General features: G+C 41.5%; 1 long non-coding RNA gene across 2 annotated transcripts; it reads right to left on the reverse strand.

Annotated features, from left to right (window-relative positions):
• Positions 1–17,555: 17,555 nt before the first annotated feature.
• Positions 17,556–20,820, reverse strand: LOC105456074. Of its 2 annotated transcripts, none has more exons than XR_975211.1 (4): positions 20,718–20,820; positions 19,352–19,438; positions 18,833–18,937; positions 17,556–17,906 (listed from the first exon to the last, which is right to left on the reverse strand). It is a non-coding gene; the product is annotated as an uncharacterized LOC105456074 (long non-coding RNA). The 2 variants fall into 2 exon arrangements; XR_975212.1 differs by lacking the exon at positions 20,718–20,820 and adding an exon at positions 20,191–20,708.
• Positions 20,821–21,031: the final 211 nt, after the last annotated feature.

The raw sequence follows: 21,031 nt of genomic DNA on the forward strand, positions 1-21,031 counted from the left end.
CCGCCCAGAACTCTCTTATTTTTCATTCTACGTGAAATCTTAAATCTAATATATATATATATACATACATGTTTCTGCTCACCGAGATTGCAGTGGTCTTCTCAGGCAGAGGCGAATCACCCATTTGTAAATACTCATGATAGAACCAGCGTTATCGATTACTTCCCAATCGGTGAAATTTTCAGAATAATTATTACGAAAATCAATTCCAATAGCGATCGATTCGTAAACGCGAATGTTTGTCATGTCTTTTTGTGATTCCTATTTGTCACGTAAATAATTTTTCAATGAGGATGATGAAAAGATAAGATATTTTATTTATTAATGAACCAATAAAATAACGAGAATGCATTGAAAATGTTTTTTTCAGTACTTTCGAGCGCTTTTGAACGAGTCAAACATAAAAAAAATCCAGGAATAAATAATTTATTTCGAAAATAAGTAATAAAATACCGCAAAGTTAATTCTGGCGCAAATTAATTTTTACTGTTTAACGCCTAATATTAAACCTGTTCGTTTAATGATTAAAATTGCAATTGCGCGATAAAGAGCGGTTAAATTTTATATCGCCGCAATTTATTTGTGCCACGTAAATAATAGTCGGCCAATATCACTCGCTATTAATCACTAAACTTGCCAACGCCAGTAGCCGCCGGGCGATTTCTGCAGTTTACAAGGCTACTTGTTGGGCTTGATAAACAAAGTGGACTATGAAGATTGACGGGGAAGCTTGAATCTGCTGATGCTGCGGTGCAACAGGTAGCGCAAAGACGCAAGTCGAAGGAAATTGTTTAAACGTTCGACCGAGACACAATGCGATCTTTTTTTCCCTCTCTCTGCCCCCTCCCCTCCCCCCTCTCTCTCACTCCTCTTTCTCTCCTCTCTCTCTCTCTCTTTTCCCTTATCTTGAATTAACGTGCAACAGGTGCGCTAGTATGCGTCTCCGTCACGTAAGTCAGACAGAGTAAGTCATCTTGAAGTTTCTCACCGTTCCCTGACGCGTATTTGAAAGCTACCCTGCTGGCGTACATCTATACCGGCGTGGCGAATTGGATAGACACGTTATTTCCAGCTGTACGGAGTGTTGTGATCAAAACGAAAGGACACTGGATTAGAACCGATGAGTTGAGACTCTATCCTCGGTAAAAATGTCACGGTAAACATGTATTCTCGGAGATGCGAGCAAGAGATTGTAGAGTGAGGAATAAACGTAAGATTTATCGTGTACCAGGTAAAAATGTGCGCGTCCCGACATTTTTCTCAAATATTGACTTCGACGAACGATGAAGGAGAACGACTTCACTTGAATAAAACAGAGAAAGAGAGAGAGAGAGACAGAGAGAGTAAGAGGCGTAAAGGTTTCAGTCTTAAACACGCGCTCTAAAACCATCCGCGTAAAAAGTCGAGATCGCTAAATATTTTTTTATATGATGGTATCGAGAGACGCGAGGCCCTGCTCTCTCGCCGCGAAATTACCGCGGCTGTCGCGGAATAGCTGAGAATCCCGAGGATTGTGCAGCCGGCTCGCGAGCAACAAGTTGCGTATAGCGTCAATCCTATATCCTGCCTGTTACACACGCAGGTAGGCGCGTAAAATTTTTCATTTGCCAGGAGTTCCAACGTCTTTGGTCGTCCGCGCCTCCTGATCTGTTCAAAACGCGATCGTCCTATCAGGCGGTGCAACAGGTAGGCACTTAGTATCCGTCTACGATGTAGAATTAATTTTGCCGACGTGCCGCACACTTGTGTCTCCGTCGTCGCAGCAGCCTGTACGGACTATACGTATTAAGGGTACACGGGGACGATTCTACGTTATGCAACGATGCAACGGGAATATAATTGAGTTGAACGTCGCTTTACGTAACCTACAATGAAATGACGTGAAAAGATGCGAGGGGGAAAAAAATTAAATCTCGCGCGGAATATTTTTCCATTAAATATTCCATTAAACCGTTTTATTTTCTTGTGTACAATTTTTCGAAACTCATTTATTAATATGACAACGTTATCTTTGATCTTTATAACAGATATTAAATGTTTCTTTTACAGATAGAATTTTTTTTATCTCATGAAAGCGCAATTTACCGATATTGAATATTTTTTATATTCTATATTCAAATATATTTGATTGAGTTTATATTCGTGTACGTTTGCCATTTCATTATATTATATTAATTTTTTAATAATGTAAATCAAAAAATTGTTGTCATTACGTTTAGAAACTTGTACAATAATTGTTATTATTATATAAATTTTTTACCGATGTTGTTAATTGAAATATTGCTTTCAGCAAAAAACAATGCAACATTACAATTTATTAAAAGTTATATAAATATTTCGAAATATTCTAGTAAGTAAAATTCAGTAATATAGAAATCATGGTATCAAATTAAATATTTTGAATGAAAATTAATTAAACAATAAATTAATAATTGTAAGATATTCGAAAATTTATCAGTGCAACGAAATTATATTCGTTTATTAAACGAAAGAGAAATATCAAAATCTCTGCGAAGAAATCGCAAGATGAATTGATAAGCCATTTATAAATGGCATGATCATACGAGAAAAAAGTATTATGGTCGATATGGTTTTCCTACAGGAAAGTAACGCGCAACAGGTAGCGACACGATGTAACTTACGACATGGATTCCTAATTAGCAGGCTCGCAGTCACCGGGAAATCCATTCTCCTGGATTACTTTCGGATTTGCGCGAATCGTACGATAACTAGATGACAAAATGCAGCTCGTGAGTTTTAATGTGAAGAGAGAGAGAGAGAGAGAGACAGAGAGAGAGAGAGAGAGAGAGAGAGAGGGAGAGAGAGGGGCGTGTTTGTGCATCGAAAATCCTGGTCGCCGATGTCGCCGTCGTCGCTTGAAAAATCGATATTATGCGACCGTTGTATAACATAATGTAATACATCGCCGACGATATATATATGTATATGCTTCCCACGCGCTTTTTTTATTCTCGCGAAATTGTGCGTATACGTTAGGCAAAGCATATGCAAACACGCGACGCTAGTCGAAAACGTTTCACTCAGCGCGGTGCGTTATTTTCAACCCGTTGTGAATGCCGGCTTATTAAAAAAAAACGCTGTGTGCAACAGGTAACGTGTTAATTTCTACACACGCTCGTAAACAAATTAACTGACGCGGAAGAGATTTAATTTTGCGTAATGTGTCTGTAACAGAAACAATTATCATTCCGAGCCGAGGAGAGCTCGCGGGAAAAGAGCTGCGCGTTTTTCAGCCCCATAACGTGTAATATCGACCGCTCGCGCGTGACATGACCCAATTTGCGACAGACACGCAGCATCCTTGACGCAACAATACACATTACGTGCACCTGCGACAGCCGCGTGATCCGCGTGGCGCATTCGTCCTGCCGTGAAGCTCCGACGTGTACGACTCCCTAAAATGATCCGTGATCCGAATTTTGCGCGATCCATTTGCGATGTTCAACCCGTTAGAGTTCAGCGAGAAAACGGTCGCCGATGAGACGAGACGAGGAAACGTCACTTGGAAAACGGGGGGGAAGGGGGAAAAAAAGAGAAAAGTGAATCGTCTATATGAGCGAGCACGTCGCGCCGTTTCGGTGACACGCGAGATAAGACTGTCCCGTCAGGTCCGTGGCGGTCGGTGAGAAATCGAGATAACCGAGTGAACGATGGAAAAAAATTAAAGACGCGGGGAAAACCGCGGTCTCGCTCGCCGCAGGAGCAGCCTCCTGGATCTCGATAGGTCGTCGGTAGGTCTGTCTCTGTCTCGGTAAGCACTGAAGCGCTGTTCGATACCAGGAATGGTTATATTATCTTCCTACCACCCCCCGCCCGCCCCCGCGCGGCTCCGCACTACCCTCGCACCCATTACAAGATGGCCGTTCGTGTTTGCAAAATGGCGCCTGCGCCAGGCAAGTAATTCGTTCACCCTGCCTCCCTTCGCCCGCGCTACCATCCCACGGTCGCTCGCATCCCTCTCGATCCTCCAACGGCGCGTCTCCACCACCGCCGCATCGCCGCTCTCTTTCATCCCTCTCGCTTCATCCCCGCGCTTCGAAGATTTTTCTCCCTCCGCCGCCGCCGCCGCCGCCGCCGGCTCGCACGACCATCTTCGTCGTCTCCACCACCACTCCTCCCTTCGTTAGATCATCCCGATCTCCCATTCCTTTCGCTCGACCACTCAGACCGCTCTCAGAACAAGTGCTATCCACACCTTCCTCGTTTCCCCCTTTCCTCGAGCGTTACGTCTATGATTATTTTGCGGCCCGCTATCAACCGCGCGAGATGGAACAGGGCTATTGGTTGTCGTTTCGATCGCAGCGTTTATGGACGCTCCACTCGTCTATTAGATCTGGATCGCATCTTTGTTATATTAAGTCGGACAAAAGATCTGCTGTTTTTTTCCCGCAATAAAAAAGTGAGACGGTCAAAGCGCAGTATTCCCAATACATCTGTGCTTTCTCAAGTAGAAAATTCTTTCGTTTATACTTGGCTTATCTTCGACTTGAAATATTTTCACACGATTTATATTTCCTAAAATAACGACGTAATAAAAGAAAAATGTTAAACATTGCACGCAATGCATGTTTGCAATCTGAAAAATGAATTTGTTACTGTTAGTTGCGGTTTTCTGTAAACACTTTGCGGGCACAAACGCGTTGTACATTCCGACATTCAATTTAATTGCAAACGTGTCTTGTAAAAAATTTTTTGAAAATTAATACAATTGATAAAAAAAGGATAAAATCAGATATTATTGTATTTTAAATAGAGAATACACACAAGAACACTGTTTGTATTATCATTATTCTTAGTCCAGATAGCGACGTAGAAAATTGCGACATTAATAAGTGGAATATTCCGCGCAGATAAACTGACCTACATCTCCATGGCAGAATATTCCGCGCAGGCTAACTCTACCTGTTCCGCCATAGCGATATGAACCCCATTGTCATTCATAGCTGGGCGATGCAAATGTTTAATGCTATAGCCATTATAAAATGCCCGGGAATGGAATGCGTATACATCTAACAGCGACAAATATTATAAAAATAACAGTGCAATTGCGATCTGATATTCGGAGTGAATGGCCACTGTTATGTTGATTCAGTACAGAATCATCACATAAAGTGTAACTTTCTAGATTTGAATTTGAAAAAGCGACCTTTCGACGAATCTGTCCGCTATATAAAAAAAAAGGGAGTACGACGTGGAAATAAATTAGGGCTACTTATCGCGGAGATATTGGATCATGTCATTCCGAGGTTTGACTCGAGAGCTTATTAATCGCGTTGAGCATAAAAATTCGTTACGCGTTCGTCGAAAACGCTTCGAGCTGAAGACCGAGCGAAAGAAGATTATCGATCGGCGCTGTCCGCGCTCTAACGACGCGATTATACCTCCGCTCGCGGATATATTCGTGCGTCCGTGTATACGCGGGTGTGCACGTTTGTATGCAGATAAACCGCAGGAATACTCTGTGGACAAGAGGATTTGTCAAGGGTGTGCAAGCCCGCGTGCGTATGCGCCTCGATAGTTTGCCGTGGCGGGTGGCCGTGACGTTATGATTAACGTCGTTGAATTTCGCGGAAGTTTTATGCATCGCGCGCGCGCGTCAGCGCTCGCAATATATATATATATATACATATATATATATCTTGCGACTGGTCGGCGGGATTCGAGAGCTTCGCGCTATCCAAACTAAATAAGACCGAGCGGCTGCAGCGGTGCGCGGGCACCGGGAGCGCTCGTCCTCCTTCCCGCAATTTCATCCCTCGCAAACAACTTCTTTAATCTTGTTTGTTGATAGCGATAACAGAGGAGAGACGCGACACGAATAAGATCTTCCGCAAATATGTTCGCGAGTTACAAAATAAGTTAGACTTAAAATATATATATATATATATATATATATACAGGGTGTCCGGTAATAACCGGATAATATCTCGTGAGCTGGTAGAGCAGATTAAACTGGATCGAAAAGATCTCTACCATTTTGCAAAATTCGCAATCGTTAACGAAATATTAATTTTTGAAGATTGACAATAAGCGTGTATCCATCCGCCTACCGCTGAATGCAAGCGCGCGGCGAGATACGACCGCCCCACCGCTGGTAGTTGCTAGCCGATAGTTGACGAGTGGTGGGACAGTTGTATCTCGCCGCGCGCCTGCATTCAGCGGTATGGCGGACGGATATGCGTTTATTCGCCGATCTTCAAAAATTAATATCTCGTTAACGATTGCGAATTTTGCAAAATAGTAGAGGACTTTTCGATCCAGTTTAATCTGCTCTACCAGTCCACAAGATATTATCCGGTTATTACCGGACACCCTGTATATATATATAATTAATTGATTTAACGGGCAATGCCTTATTCTTATGACAAAATCTTCAAAATGAGTATACGAGAGACGTCTTGCTTTCCGTCGTAATTTTTTTAATACTACGTAGTAAATACTGTGATGCATGTATAATATGATATTCCATTATATTACTGCAATTATCACGCTTCATTACAATCGCTAATTTAGTGGAATGTAAAACATAATTCATTCGATCCTATTGACCATCGCTCATCCTGTGTCACATAATTTATTTTGCGCGATAAATCAATACAGTGTTTCATCGTCAACCGTGTCGCATAATCAATTTACATTTATTCATTATATTGTTTCGCATATGAGCAAATTCTTCTTAATTATCTAACACAAAATCGATGCGCGTATCCAATTTGTGATCGGTATGATTTCTACTATATAAAAAGAATAATATAATTTATTACCAATAAAAATATAATAAAAATTACATTACTACTGAAGCGCGTAGTGCTACCAATTGAGTAACTGCACCCCATGACTACGTGATAATCTCGTGTTATCAGAACTACCGAAACTGCAGTCGCATCAGGGGGTTGCTCTTATATACCGCGTTACCGCGTACTCTTCCTTTTTCTTTCGCGAGCCATTACACTCGACGGATATCCACTCGGAGAAGATCTCGACGGGGAGATCTTTCCGGAACACAATTAAAGCCCCGGAAGCGCGAGAGATCCATCCCCCTGCAACGCGACGTGGCGCGCGGTAACGCGGAGCGAGAGGTGGGCGCCGATAGTGCGCCGCACAACGGGGGGGGGAGGGAGGGAGCGGGGCAGAGGGAGGGGGCGAGAAAAGGGGGAGTAATGGTACAACCAGCCAGGGGTGGCTGACCCGAGTTTTCTCGACCCCTTAAATTTCGGCTGATACCACTTGTTGGGCGGTCGGTCCAACGCTCTCGCGGGGAGCAACAGATGACACTACGTTTTCATTCGCCGCGGGAAAACCGGATGAGCGTGTTCCTCCGCTTATCTGTTTCTCTCACCGCGCCGCTGAACCGCCCGGCGATTCAGCCGCACACACGCGGATGTACTCGTACATTGGGAAAAATCCAAACGAATCGTCGGTCGACCGCCGCCGCCGCCGCCGCCGCCACGGTCGCCGCCGCGCCGCGCCGGTTCGATCAAATAAGTAAATGGGGTCAACCTGGATATATAAAGGCAGCGCGTATACGAATAAAATGAAGCAAACATGGCTTTCGCTCCTGTTTGCCCGTTTCGGGCCGCGCTATCCTTATCTCCGGCCGCTTAAACGGTCCCAAATTTATTTCCGAAAGGACTAATTAAAGGACTCTCTTTCTCTCTCTCTCTCTCTCTCTCTCTCTCTCTCTCTCTCTCTCTCTCGGTGCGCGAGTCATAGAGCTCGTAACCAGTGAGTGTTCATACCTTCTGAATATTCAAGACTAAAGTTCCCTGGCATCAGTAATTATAATGACGTTACCGTTACTTGCCGTCGAAGTACAACGGGGTGAATTAAATATCCACAAATTACCGCGATGTTTTATAATCCCCATTATATTACGTTTTGCCTGATTATGAAAATAGCACGTGGAAATCTTTTAGCTTAACATAAAATGAATATTATTTATAAAATGAATAATTTATGGAAAGCGCACTTTGAATCGTTATAAGAAAGCTCCACTGGTGGGAAACGAAAATGGATTTTGCGATCGTTGTAGCGATATAAACGATTAACCAGTCTAATGAAATTTAATTTGATCGTTTATTGACTGACGTACGAATCCTTTATTCTATAAATTCTTTGTGGAGGTATTTTAGAGAGGTAAGCTTCAAGTAATAGCACAGAACAATATTTTGTTGGGAGATTTTAAATAATTGTCACACGCTCATTTTGTAAATAAGTTTCGCAAATGTATTTTAAATATACTGAACGTTTAAGTTATTAATGTTTTCCTTCAGCAAATTATTAAAATTCATAATGTATACAAAATTCACTAAAGATAAATTAAGCATTGAGGACAAATTCCGCTTCGAAATAACACAAATCTCATTATAATGCGGGAATTATAACAGCGGAAGCAATTATATCGGACAATCGAATTAGGACAATTTTACCACGAAGGCACTATCCGCGAACGAAGATTGAGCAAATTGGTGTATCGGTGTATTGAATATCATAATGCACATTCTCTACAATCCGACTCCACCAAACTAATTATTATGGTCGTTATTATCGCATCGAAACAATTCACTGATGTGTATTATGATTATCCGCCTCGTTAGCACTGAATTAATAATCGAACGGCAACCCGTCCGGCGCAGATTACGCGTGGTTCAATGTGAGATAAGCAAACAATACCAATCTTGCGCGATCGCTGCAAGATATTAGGTTCGTATCTTTCGCAACATGGCATGGTACGGAACTATCGTATTTTGCAACGATAGATGCCAACAGCAAGTTCCTAATTTAGTGCAATACTTGCTACTGCTTGCCGTGAAAGTCAAATGAAAAATTAATTGGCTTATAAAATTAATTAGCTTAGTTGAAAATAATTAAAGATAAAAAATATCGTTTACCTATTTATTACTGGAAAAAGTTAAGAATAGTTAAGAACAATTGATAATTAAGAATTTAAATAATTTGCAATCAAATTTAAAAGACTGACAGATACAAAAAGGAATATTATTTGAGAAAGAGGGAGCTCATATTAAATTATTAAATGCTTCTTATTTAAATATCACGACATTGTTGAATGTAAAATCTCGTAAGAACTGAATTATATTGCATAAGTTTAGTAATGGAGTTTATACTCGTACATAGAATATGCTAATTTAGATCAATATTGAACATATTATGGTGTAGTAAATAGGACCAGAGCTATTACAACCGTACGATGTTCAGCTCCGTAGATCGCCCATACATGAGAGATGCGCATACATGAATATCCGTTAGATTGTATGTCCGTTAGACTCAATAGAATATCATAGAGAGATGATGATACACTATACCTATGCAAGCGGATATTAGGTTGGACCAAAATTGTAAACCTATTGCAGATTCCGTCAGATCACGTTACCTTATTGTATTTATACAAAAACAAGTTATTGGAGCAGCGACAATTTCGAAAAAGCAATGGCCATTGACACTTCAAGAATTTTATATAGACGTTTATAAAATTTCGATTGGACTTTCCGTGAAATTAACTGATGGTCAAAATTAATTGATCGCGATACAACGGGAGAAAAAATTTCACAATGATTCCGATTTTAATTTCAGTTCCCGTTAAGATTAAAATTAGACGAAATTCTCTGTAGCTATCATTTCTAAGTTGCGACTGCCTTATACAGGAAGGAGACATTAAAGAGCCTCAAAGAGTCCCCGCGAGTTCCTTATACGCCACAAGAGACATCGCGTCACTTTGAATAATTATTTTTAAATCAAGCACACACCACGCAAAAGCTGTACGTGCAAGGAGGCCGCGCGCGGAGGGAAAAGGACGAAGGGAGGGGTGGGGGGGGGAGTGAGCGAAGGGGAGCGCTAAAGAGAGGGATCGAAAGCACGAAGTAGGTCAGTAATGCTCGACGTGTGTGACTGCCTCTGCCTGTTGGGCTTTTCCCTCTATACGCGGCGGCGCGGCGGCGGCGGCGGCGGCGTCTACTCCTGCGGACGTGCTCGTCCTTGATCCCGTCGCGTTGCACCCTGCGAGAGAATGGGGGCGCGAATAACGTCCATCTGTCCGTACGTCCGTCCGTTACGCGTGCATACGTGAGACGTGGGCGCGTATGTGCGGGTGACATGCGTGCATCGTCAATCACTGACGTTCCATGACCTCCGCGTGGAACATCGGCCCTATGCTCTGCACACTCTGTATCCCCTATCCCTGTCGCCTTACCGCGCACGATGGCTTCTCCTCTCTCTGTACCGATGCACTCGACGTACGCGCGCGCGCGCGCGCGTGTATATACATATAAAATGTGTGTGTGTGTGTGTGTGTGTATGTGTGTGTGTGTGTGTGTGTGTGTTGTGTGTGTGTGTGTGTGTTGTGTGTGTGTGTGTGCGCACGGTGTACATCTCTTGGTGCCGCCGCGCACGCATGCATCAGGGCGATGTCGGTGTGAGAGAGCGTCTGCCTGCCCCCGGCGCTGCTGCAATCAATACCAACTGATGCATTTGTGTCCGTGGCTCGACTCGTGCCCGGCGCCGTTCGCACGATTCCCGAGTCCGGTTGTATTTCGCGATATTTCTAGCAATAATTGGCCGTCGTGTGAACCTTACTGAATTCCGCCGTAATATTTCCCGTCGCAAAACAGCCGGAAATACAGTCGAAAATCAATGTAACTTGAAACATATCTATCATAAATTTCAACCAGGATCGAAATCATTGACGCTTGATTGAGATATACTAAAATAGACGTCGGGATGAATGAAAAATTTATAATTGGTGAATCAATTGATTGATATGTCCTCTCAAAATTATCGAGAAAGTATAATAATCGTTAAAATTATCGCCCCTGCATGGAATTAACGAAAATATCGAATTTTATCGGTTACATGAATAATAGTTACGGACATTCGAGAATAAAGCTTCTTTGCATAAGCTATTTTATGAATTATTATCCATTGTATAGAAATAGTTCGCCCGTTGCATAGTTAAGGAATAGTTGAAGTTATAATGTCGTACTGAAGGCCGGATTATATATATCCACTTAAACGAAAAATCTATCGGCTTGAAACGCTTATCAGAGAAAAAAAGCTAAGAAAATATATAAAAGAAGTAAAAATAAAACAAAAGACTTTCTTGGCGCTAACATCTTATATTTTTTCAACAAATGCACACACACACACACACACACACACGACGCCACATGAGACCTACTATACGCTTATGTTGTCACATCACGACACATCGGCACGCCATCGGCACGTAAGTTTCCTTTTTTTTTCTTTTCCATCAATATAAAAGAATCCCTTGTTTCTCCCTGTGCGTGCGCTACTTACAGGGCACCCCCGGAGGGGCCGCTTCCTGACCCGGTAGGAAGACCGAAGGGAGAGAGCCGATAATGTCAATGCGGCTTTTCTCGCGTGTTTTGAGTGGGCCACACGCTGCGCGCTGAGTGCCTCTAAATGCAACCTATTTACTCGCCGCACCGCCTACAGGATGTCTCGGGGAGAAATGACTACCGCTTTAACAAGGCGTACACGTTTCCAAAAAATTGTACTTTTCCGCCGTCGTAGCTATATTGTTTTCGCCGAAATATTTTAGCTCTTGCCTCTGTTTTAGCATTTTCTAGCTCTTTCTGTTCTAATACCATATCATATCTTGAAGTGCAAACATTTATTTGACAATCATCGAGTTGATATATTAACAGATTGCTGACATTTTTAAATATACATACAGAAGAGAGAAAGGAGAGAGAGAAAGAGAGCGGGGAGGGAGTAAATAAAAAAAGAGTCAAATATTAAGAGAGTAAGTGAATAAAAATATTTTTTATAGCAAAAGTTACCAAGTTCAAACTTTATGCTTAGAAATACCATGTGTTAATTTAATGTTTTGAGAGTTTATTATATAGTTTCTTAAAAGAGAATTTTTCGAATTTATTTATTAGCTTACTTTAATGCCTTCAGAAATTATATTTGAAAAATAAAGAATGACGCGTATTCCGTCGCTAATAATGTCTGCTAAAATTAATGCGCGACGATAGTACCGTTTTCGATACATTAATTATTGCAATATTTATAAGGCTGGTAGTTATGTACGTACGCCTATCGCTATTCCCGCGAGTACCATTATCCCTCTGTGTCGCTGTACCGAATAATCCATAAATTCACTTGATTGTAAAAATGATAAACGAAATCTCACAGGTGCATCGAGAAAAATGCTCGTCAATCCGAATAAAAATGTTCAGTAGTAATAAATATTATTTCGGGGAGAAAGTTATATATTACGGGCATCAATTTATACAGGCACAATATTGTGTCTTGACTCCGGTTAGATCAAAACAGATACTCTATATTTTCGAAGTTTTCAGCAACACGCAATCGCAATTAATAATGATTTGCCGATTAAAAACGTTCCTTAATAATATTATTTCGGATAAAGTTACATCTTACAGGCATCATCAATTTATACAGGCACAATATTGTATCTCGACTCCGATTAGATTAAAAACCGGATGCTTTATTTTCGAAGTTTTCAGCAACACGCAATCGCAAATTTAAATAACGTCGATTCACCGTCGATTAATATCGAACGTCGTAATTTTCTTACCGAAAAAAATGCACCATCGGCGAGTTTTTTGCAAATACGAACTCGTTGAGACTCGTTGCTTTAAAATAGGTATAGGAGAGAAGCCGATCAATTACAGCATATTCACGAAACGAAGCTTTGTAAGTTCTCTATAATCTTCCCTGGGGTGGGCATTATCAACGGCTCCCCCCGGACCTATACAGTACGCGACGTATCTAAGATCATCAAAGATAGAGTACAGAATGTAGCGTAAATTGCCATCGAGGCCCAAAGTATCTTTCGTTCATCGGGTAAACAGCACATTGCCATAGTTATTGAAAGTCTTTCGCGAGTCTGCCGCTCCACGGCTGCTGAATCGCGCGCGACTGAGAAACGAGACGGGGTGAGAACAGGGTGAACCGTACGGCAGAGAGAAAGAAAGAAAGAGAGAAACCGGGAGGGGGGAGGGGGGGAGGGGTCAGAAAATTACAGACGAGGGATGCATACTATCGTTCGTACCGAGTTCACCGAGCAACGCTATTTCTTTTCCTTTCTATTGCCCCGGCTCTCTTCCCGCTTTCCTATCCCTCTCCGGGCGTCCTGTGCTCGTATAATCCGCAAATTACTAACCTAACCCACCCGAGCGCCTTAAAGATCAAGCCTTGTTCGAGGTAGATTCAAAGGAGGTAATACCCGCCCAGGACTTGGCAAGAATCCGCCGCAAAAAATCCACGGAAGAACGATGAAATACTTCTCCTCTGCTAGGGAGAGTCTTCGTCTTCCGACCTTCTTACCGGCGCGCTAGATGTCTGCCTTTGGCTAGTCTATGCTTCTTATATACGTGGCGTCGCGCGCTGGCATTTGAAATACTCCCTCGCTTATACCAGATCGCGTCCTCGCGTTTGATACGTGGAACGAGTTTACGACGAGTTTTTCGATGAAGCCCGAAAATCGCGAGGGTAGTAACAAAAAGAGGGGATATATATTCGGACCCGTTAATCCCGGCGACGTTAATGCTCTGCCCAGTGACCGAAGCTAGGTATCGAATCGTACAACAAAATCTCCGCTCGAGGGAAGAAATCAAAGTGATTTCACAAGTCTTCCTACCGTAATATTAATATAACTATAGCATCTCGCTTTTCCTGCAGTGCCTATAAAAACGCGTATTAAGAAAATATATTTACGGTTTGAGAATATAATCCGGAGGAAAATCCGATAATCTATTTTATTATTCAAATGACCTAAATATTATCCGATAAGTCTGATGAAATGCCATCCTATGATTTAAATGATTACTGTGGCAAATCGTACTCCAACACTTGCCCTTTATACTTACGTGTAACTCCGATAATTTTCTTCAGTTAGAGATTGATTTAATCAAGTGAATTTCAATGTGAGAACTCTATTTTGCCAAATTCTCGACACTATGACACACATTACTTTTAGAATTGTTGCCATGAGATATTTAGAACATACTCGTATAATATCGCAGATAACATTTCAATTCCGTTAAATGAACGGAGTATTCATATATAAAATCTGTTTTTCTTTATTATTTTAATATTTTATCATTTCCTCTATATGAATTTAAAAGAAGGTAATTAATTTTACAGAGATAAATACTTGCTTATTTATCTCTGCAAAATTAATTATCTTGTTTTAGAATATATTTTGATATAAATATAAATATATTTATAAAAATATAATAATGTATATATAGAGAGAGATATGTTTATTCATTCCCCAAAGCATTCTAAATTTCCTGATTTTAAAAGGAATTATGGTAATTAACTTGACTTAAAACAATAAAGATAAGAATTGAGAAACTCTGACTTTTTCAGTTTTCTGTGGTAATTTTCTAAGTTTCTGTGAATTTAAATTTTTTGTTCGAATATTTAGTGTTCTAACTTTCAAAAAGTATTATAACTCACAAATCAGTCTTGATTGATAAAAAGAAAAGTTATCAATTTTTGCATAATTAAAATATAAAATTCAAATATCATATCTTGAAATTTCTATTTTTTTTTAAATACATTTAATTACTTTAAGAACTCTTTTTCCTTAGTAGAAAAGTAAAAGTAGTATAAGAAATGTATTAGAAACTAAAACTTTAAGAGAAAGCTATAATTCGATCAATTATATTAAAACTTGGAAAACAGAATACTAATTTTATAGAGACAAGGCATTCAGATGAACAATCGCATTTAGCTTTTTATAATTAATAATTCATGAGAATTTATAATGTACATTATTACTTTCTTTTTGTTACTACATTTATTTAAAAAAATGTTACATGCAGATTATTACTTACTTAAATGTGTAGAGAACAATGATAAACGGGCCCGTCGAATGTTGCTCCGTTTAGCACAGCCTGTAGCTTTAAATCCACCCCCGCTACTCCCCGCCTATACACGCTCATCCAAAAGCATCCAATAAAGGTGAGCTTCACGACTGATCGTTAATTTAATAAACGATGGGAACACGCCGTTAAACTCGCAAGCACACGTGTGGGGGATAAAAAGTATCGGGAAAGAACTACAATCGACAGACATAACACTGTCCGTCGCCGCGCCGACGTTTACGATAATGAGCGTCCGATGTGCTTGCGTGGTATCGATAATGTGTCATTCCTGACGTATACGCCGATTTGTACCGCGTTATCGTTTTTCGCGTACAATAATTATAATTGTACATCCCTCACGACCGACGCGCCAATTATTTAAGACTCTAGTGTTGGACTCTGCAAGTCGCAGTTCTGGCAAAATGCCTCGCCGTGAAATTTCTGCAGATTAATAGATTTCACGTTGCATATACTTATAATATGTACACGTATATAATAATCCTTCGAAAATATAGAGAAGAGATCGATGTTACGGTGCATCACGAATATTACGCTGTTTATCCGTACGCGCGTATTACATAATCGAAGACTTCATCAGTCGGACTTTACTCGCGATGGTATTACGCTGCTTTTCCCCGACGTGTTTTTAATCCAAAGTTTTGTATCGGTTTCAAGATACGAGAGCAAAAGAGAGAGGGAGAGAGAGAGAGAGAGGAGAGGCAAAGCGAAAGAGAAGGAAAGAGAGACCGCGTGAAAGAAGGGAAGAGGGGTGAGTGGGTGGTGCATTTATGTGATCGTTCGATAAAGGGCGTTCGTTCGTCGAACCTCTCTTCTCGCTGCCAATATAACCGATTTTAGTGCCTCGTGAAACCAAGATCCTTTTCATTAAAGCTTTTACTGCTGACTAAATACGGCGAGCTGCGGCGAAGGGTCGGGTGAGAGCGGGGGGAGGGAGGGCAGGGGGCAGAATATACGAATGAGGAAGGGGGTGGGTGGGAAGTTCTAATCCCCCGAATGTTAACTTGGATTACGTGCAAACCGACCGACCTTCTCCCTTTACCGCAGGCGGCTAATAAAGACCGGAGTGGTGTGCATAGTAACCTATTCAATTGAAAGCACAGATACACCGAGTGATCGAGCAAACGTTCGCGAGCGTGACGAGACAAGATCCGATCGATATTGGATATTTCTGTCGGGTTGAAAATTAAATAACTCATAAGGGTATGTCAAAGTATCCTCAAACATTGCAGCAAAATGCTCGCCGTCCGAGAAGAACTGAGACTGACGAATGAGAGAGAGTCGATCACGTAAAAATAAATCTTTATCAAGAATTTTGGACTTATAACAAGATAAAATAACAAATATATATTTTACGGAACTGTAACATGTTAGAAGTAGAAATTTGAGCGCGAGAGAGAGATCTTAAGCTTCATGATTTGTACTTATTTACTTATTTCTCAATCATATTTGCCATTTTATTTACCACTGCGAGCTCGAGAAGTAAACGAAGAAAAAAAAAAAGAAAACTTTACAATCTTTCATGCTTGATCACGTAACGATCCCATTATGTTACGCAATGGAACGAACAAAATCCCATGCATCTTGATGGTCCGTGCTTCATTCATTTATTAAGTTCGTTATACTTAGTTTATCTCCGAGAATGCACGGGCGGTAGGTACGTGTCGGTGTGTACCGCGTCAGCCGAACGCCAAGTTACTTTATTTCGTATCATTGGCTCGCGCTGTTTAAAGAAGCATCGTTTGCGCGTCGGTGTGTGCTTTAAAAGACGAGGTCGTCGGTGCAGAACGTCGAGGAGAGAGAGACTATACGCGTCCAGACGGCGACGTCGTCGACGGCGCCAAGCGCCGTGCTAACTAGCACCCCTAGCACACATACACACACACGCCCACGCTCCTTTATTAAACGTCGCCACCCCCCCGTCGGCACCCCCCCTCCACCCTCCCTCCGCCATCCACCCTATGCGTCCTCCTTCATAAAATTGAACACGACGTGTACACCTATACGCACCGACGACGAACGGTACATACACACACGTAGGGGAAGGAAAACGGACGGAAGGGCTCGGCAAAAATCAGAGCGAGAAGACGAAGAGGACTCTCGCGCGCGACGGTCATTAAGCCCGAAGGTTTTCATTCCGATAGAACGACCTGTCGATTTGCGCGAATTAAAGTGTACTATTCACACGCGTCGCTTTTTACCGTAGTAATTCAGTTTTCTGACGAGAAAAAAAACCTTTTCAAATACGCCAATATGCGAGTTCCCGATAATTATTATATGTTATGTTATTATTTTCTATGTAAGTATACCGAAGTATCTGATAAAAGATTAATTGCAAATAGACCTGGTTTTGAAATGTTAAAGTATAAGTTCTATACCAAATTTTTATTTATGTTGTGTACGTATAGAAGATACAAATAATATCCATATTAAATATCCATCTATAATATATCTTTTTATAAAAAATACTGCTCTATATGTAAATATATATCATTTTTTGTAATAATATATAATAGGAGAGATAATATATATAAATTTTTTAATATACATATACATATATAGAGTTTTATATTTTTCTTTTTTCAACAAAGAAAATCAATATTTGAAAAATGCAAATATATTAATTATTAATTTTTTCAATAATCTTTTCTCGATCTTTTATATTTATCTCTGAGCCAAAGTAATTATATATATGATATATATCGGTTTTTTATCGTGCACGTTTCATTCTCTCTATAATAAGTCTTTTACATTGCACGTCAATTAAATTTAGAAGCCGAAGGATCGTTGGCCTCTTATGATTTGATGATAATAAATTTAGAGACTAATAAATGATAATAAATTTAGAGTATTTTCTTCATTTTAAATAAAAATTACGGTTATTCGTAGAAACAATGATGAACGATTATCCACATTCGGTCGCTGTTATTCCATTACTTGTAACCAGAGTCGAGCACTTGTGACCCCTCTCGAATGACTAACGATCTGATGAGATGGAGAATGATTGATTGGACTCGCATACATACACTCTTGACTATTAATTAACTTTCCTAATACGATGACGGAACAGTACACAAATTCGTCGCGCAATCTACTAATGAAATGGTACGCGATATCATTGCAATTCGAATACATATATATATATATATATATATATATATATAACGAAAATATAATACATATAAGAACAATAAAAGATATCATTGTAATTCGAATGTACGGAAACGTGATACGTGTGGAAATAATAAAAGATAATATATCGGCCGTGTGTGAAATACGAATCGGCCAACGTCTAATTACAGGGAGCTACGTGGCATTCGAAATCAAGCGATTCTGGCGAATTAAACTTCGGGGATAAACTTGTAATGAAACCTTCATCCATCCATTCCACGTTACACGTAAAGTTAACCGGCGAGCGCAATAGTTTTGTTCCTAAATACATCGTGATGTTAAATTACTTGCGACTATTATTAACACGCGGCGCGGGGAAAACTGCATAAACAACGACATTAAAATATTATACCTATGTACATTTAAAAGTGCACACGCGTCCCTCCACCACCCACTGTCGTGCATATTCATTAAGTAAACACATTGCAAACGGCTGCAATTAACGGGTTATCGCGCCGACTACAAATCTTGATAATTTACGGAGGAATATCGGAGGGAAAAATATTGCGCCGACTGTTGCATCTTTAATGACCCTCGCGTATCGCGCGCGGTGCGCTCCCGCTTTATTACCGTGGCTCGAACGCGGCAACTTTTCAAAGCCCTGCCGCGCGCGCGGCTTCCAAGATGAAGATTGCGCGGACTAAATATCGACCCTCTCGCGCTGCCCGGTTCGTTAAGCGCCTTCACCCTCGGCTTTTCTAAATTTAGTCGACTCGTTCGATGCCATTCTTTTTACTTACCCCCGAGCGAGTCCACCGCCGGCCTAATCGCGTTAATTTTGTAGCCGCTGGTTCCTTTGAAAACCGTGCGGACGGGACCCGCCGCGCCGCCGCCAAGTGATTAACCTGGAAAAGGGGGAAGGTGTGTGTGAATATAGTATATAAAACTTTCGCTTCGTGCAAGTCTTATTTCTGCGTTTGTCGCGGCTGGCTGCCTGTCGAACGGCAAATCTGACGACGTCGAATTCTTTGACGCGGGTACAGAAATTGATTTCTCCTTCCTTTTTCCGAAAGACTACAAGGAAGCGAGCGCTGCAGTTAATTACGTTCAGTAATTACATCGCAGTAAACCTTCCTGACAAACTTTAATCTGCGGTCTCTCATGTGCACGTTTCTTCGTAACACCGCAGATTTTCGACGTGTTTTTCAAAGAAGTTTTTATGGAGAAAATGTAGGATCATTTTCTATTCTCTCAGTACATTTCACGTGAAATAGCATTTTAATAAAGATTATACTACATATTACTAATTGCAATGTTACCATCTATCTCGACTTTCCGCAGCAATACGCATTGTCCGATGATCCGCCTGCAGCTTTTTCCACTCCGGATACTTTACGTTTTTAATCCTGCAACGCGACAAATACACGGTATCAAACCACAACAGTCGGTTTATACAGTCGGCAAAAGAAACGCGAGAAATGCGGCACAATTTCGGCGCGCTTCGCTCGATATTACGGTGCGAGATCAAAATGACCGGCGCGTCACGATTAATCAACTATGCAAATCGCGACGCCGCGCATTACGATCGCGCGTCTTAGGGTGCGTTTTCCACTGAGCGCGTCACGCGTCGCGTCATCCGAAAATTGAAATTACCAATCAAAACGTCCCATTTTATTGCGTAATTTGCCGCGCGATCGGGATTTCATGCAAAGGAAGATTCTTTTATTTCTACACGGAAAAAACAGCTTTGTTGAAAGATCTAAAAATTTTGCTAAAAACAGATCTGAAAATAATTCTTTGTTGAATCATCAAAATAATTTGTTGGAATGTTAAGACTGATAAGCATTGCTATAAAACGTTATGATATTCCAGCAATCACTTTGACTTTCGCACAAAATTATTTTGATTATTGAACAAAAATTATTTTCAGATCTGGATTCAGCAAAATTGTTCTTTCCGTGTAAAATAGTCTAGAATGTCGAGTAAACTAATCGATGCGTCGCGTAAGGAGTCGCGCGGCAAATGATGCAACAAAATGGGATATTCTGGTTGATTAATTCGCGACGCGACGGATGACGCGACGCGTGACGCGCTCAATGGGAACGCATCTTTAATCCGATATGATACGACTGACAATCCGGAACGAATATTTACCTACCTAATTGTGTCCGGCGCTCCCGACGTGTATTTTTCTACGCCGACTTACATTTTCCCGGCGAAAGACGCGAAAGCGATCTCGCTTCGGCTATAAACGACGCGGCGTGCGAAACGGCTGGCGTGTCGCGATCATATTGCCAAATACGCGATCGTCGCGAACCGGGCTAATCGTGGCGAATTACGCCGGTCGGCGCGCGTTAATCCGACACGATTGACAATCTCTGCAACGATTGCTCCCCCGCCTCGTCCAGCGTCCGGCGTTTTCCGACGTATATTTTTCTGCGCGACGTCACTTTTTCCCGGCGAGAGACGCGGACGTGCGATCTATGTTCGACTTCAAACGGCGGCGCGACGGCGCAAAATCGACATTTGGCCGCGCCGTATCGCGGAGATTCGTAAACGCCCTGCAAAAGGGTTAGCCGCGCCAGGTGTTCGCGGCAAATTGCCGCTGCGCGCAATTAGTTCCGCACGCCTAAATTATCCGCGCGACAGCTTACGCGGTACTGACGCTGGACGCATGCAACTTACGCGCGCGAGTTCAGTCTTTTCCAATAGAAGATGCGAAAAAAGCGGAGTGGTCTCGCATCGGTTTCGAACTCGTTACGGCCGCCAAAGCAACATGGCCGCCACGTAACCGTGACGTCAGTGGCGACGTGTCACGTGGTCCTGTGCGGTCCGTTCGCGTTACCTGCACTCTCCGCACTTTAACGGTCTGTACTCTTTGGATGCAGCGAGAGATATCTCATAGTCGACTTTGTATTTATACCTGAAATAGGAACAGAAAGAGGAAAATTGCGAGAAAGTGCAGTTAAAATGAACAGGCATGAAAGCTAGAGAAATAT

The sequence above is a fragment of the Wasmannia auropunctata genome, unplaced genomic scaffold (assembly GCF_000956235.1).
Source record: "Wasmannia auropunctata unplaced genomic scaffold, wasmannia.A_1.0 LD335787.1, whole genome shotgun sequence".
NCBI classification, from domain to species: domain Eukaryota; kingdom Metazoa; phylum Arthropoda; class Insecta; order Hymenoptera; family Formicidae; genus Wasmannia; species Wasmannia auropunctata.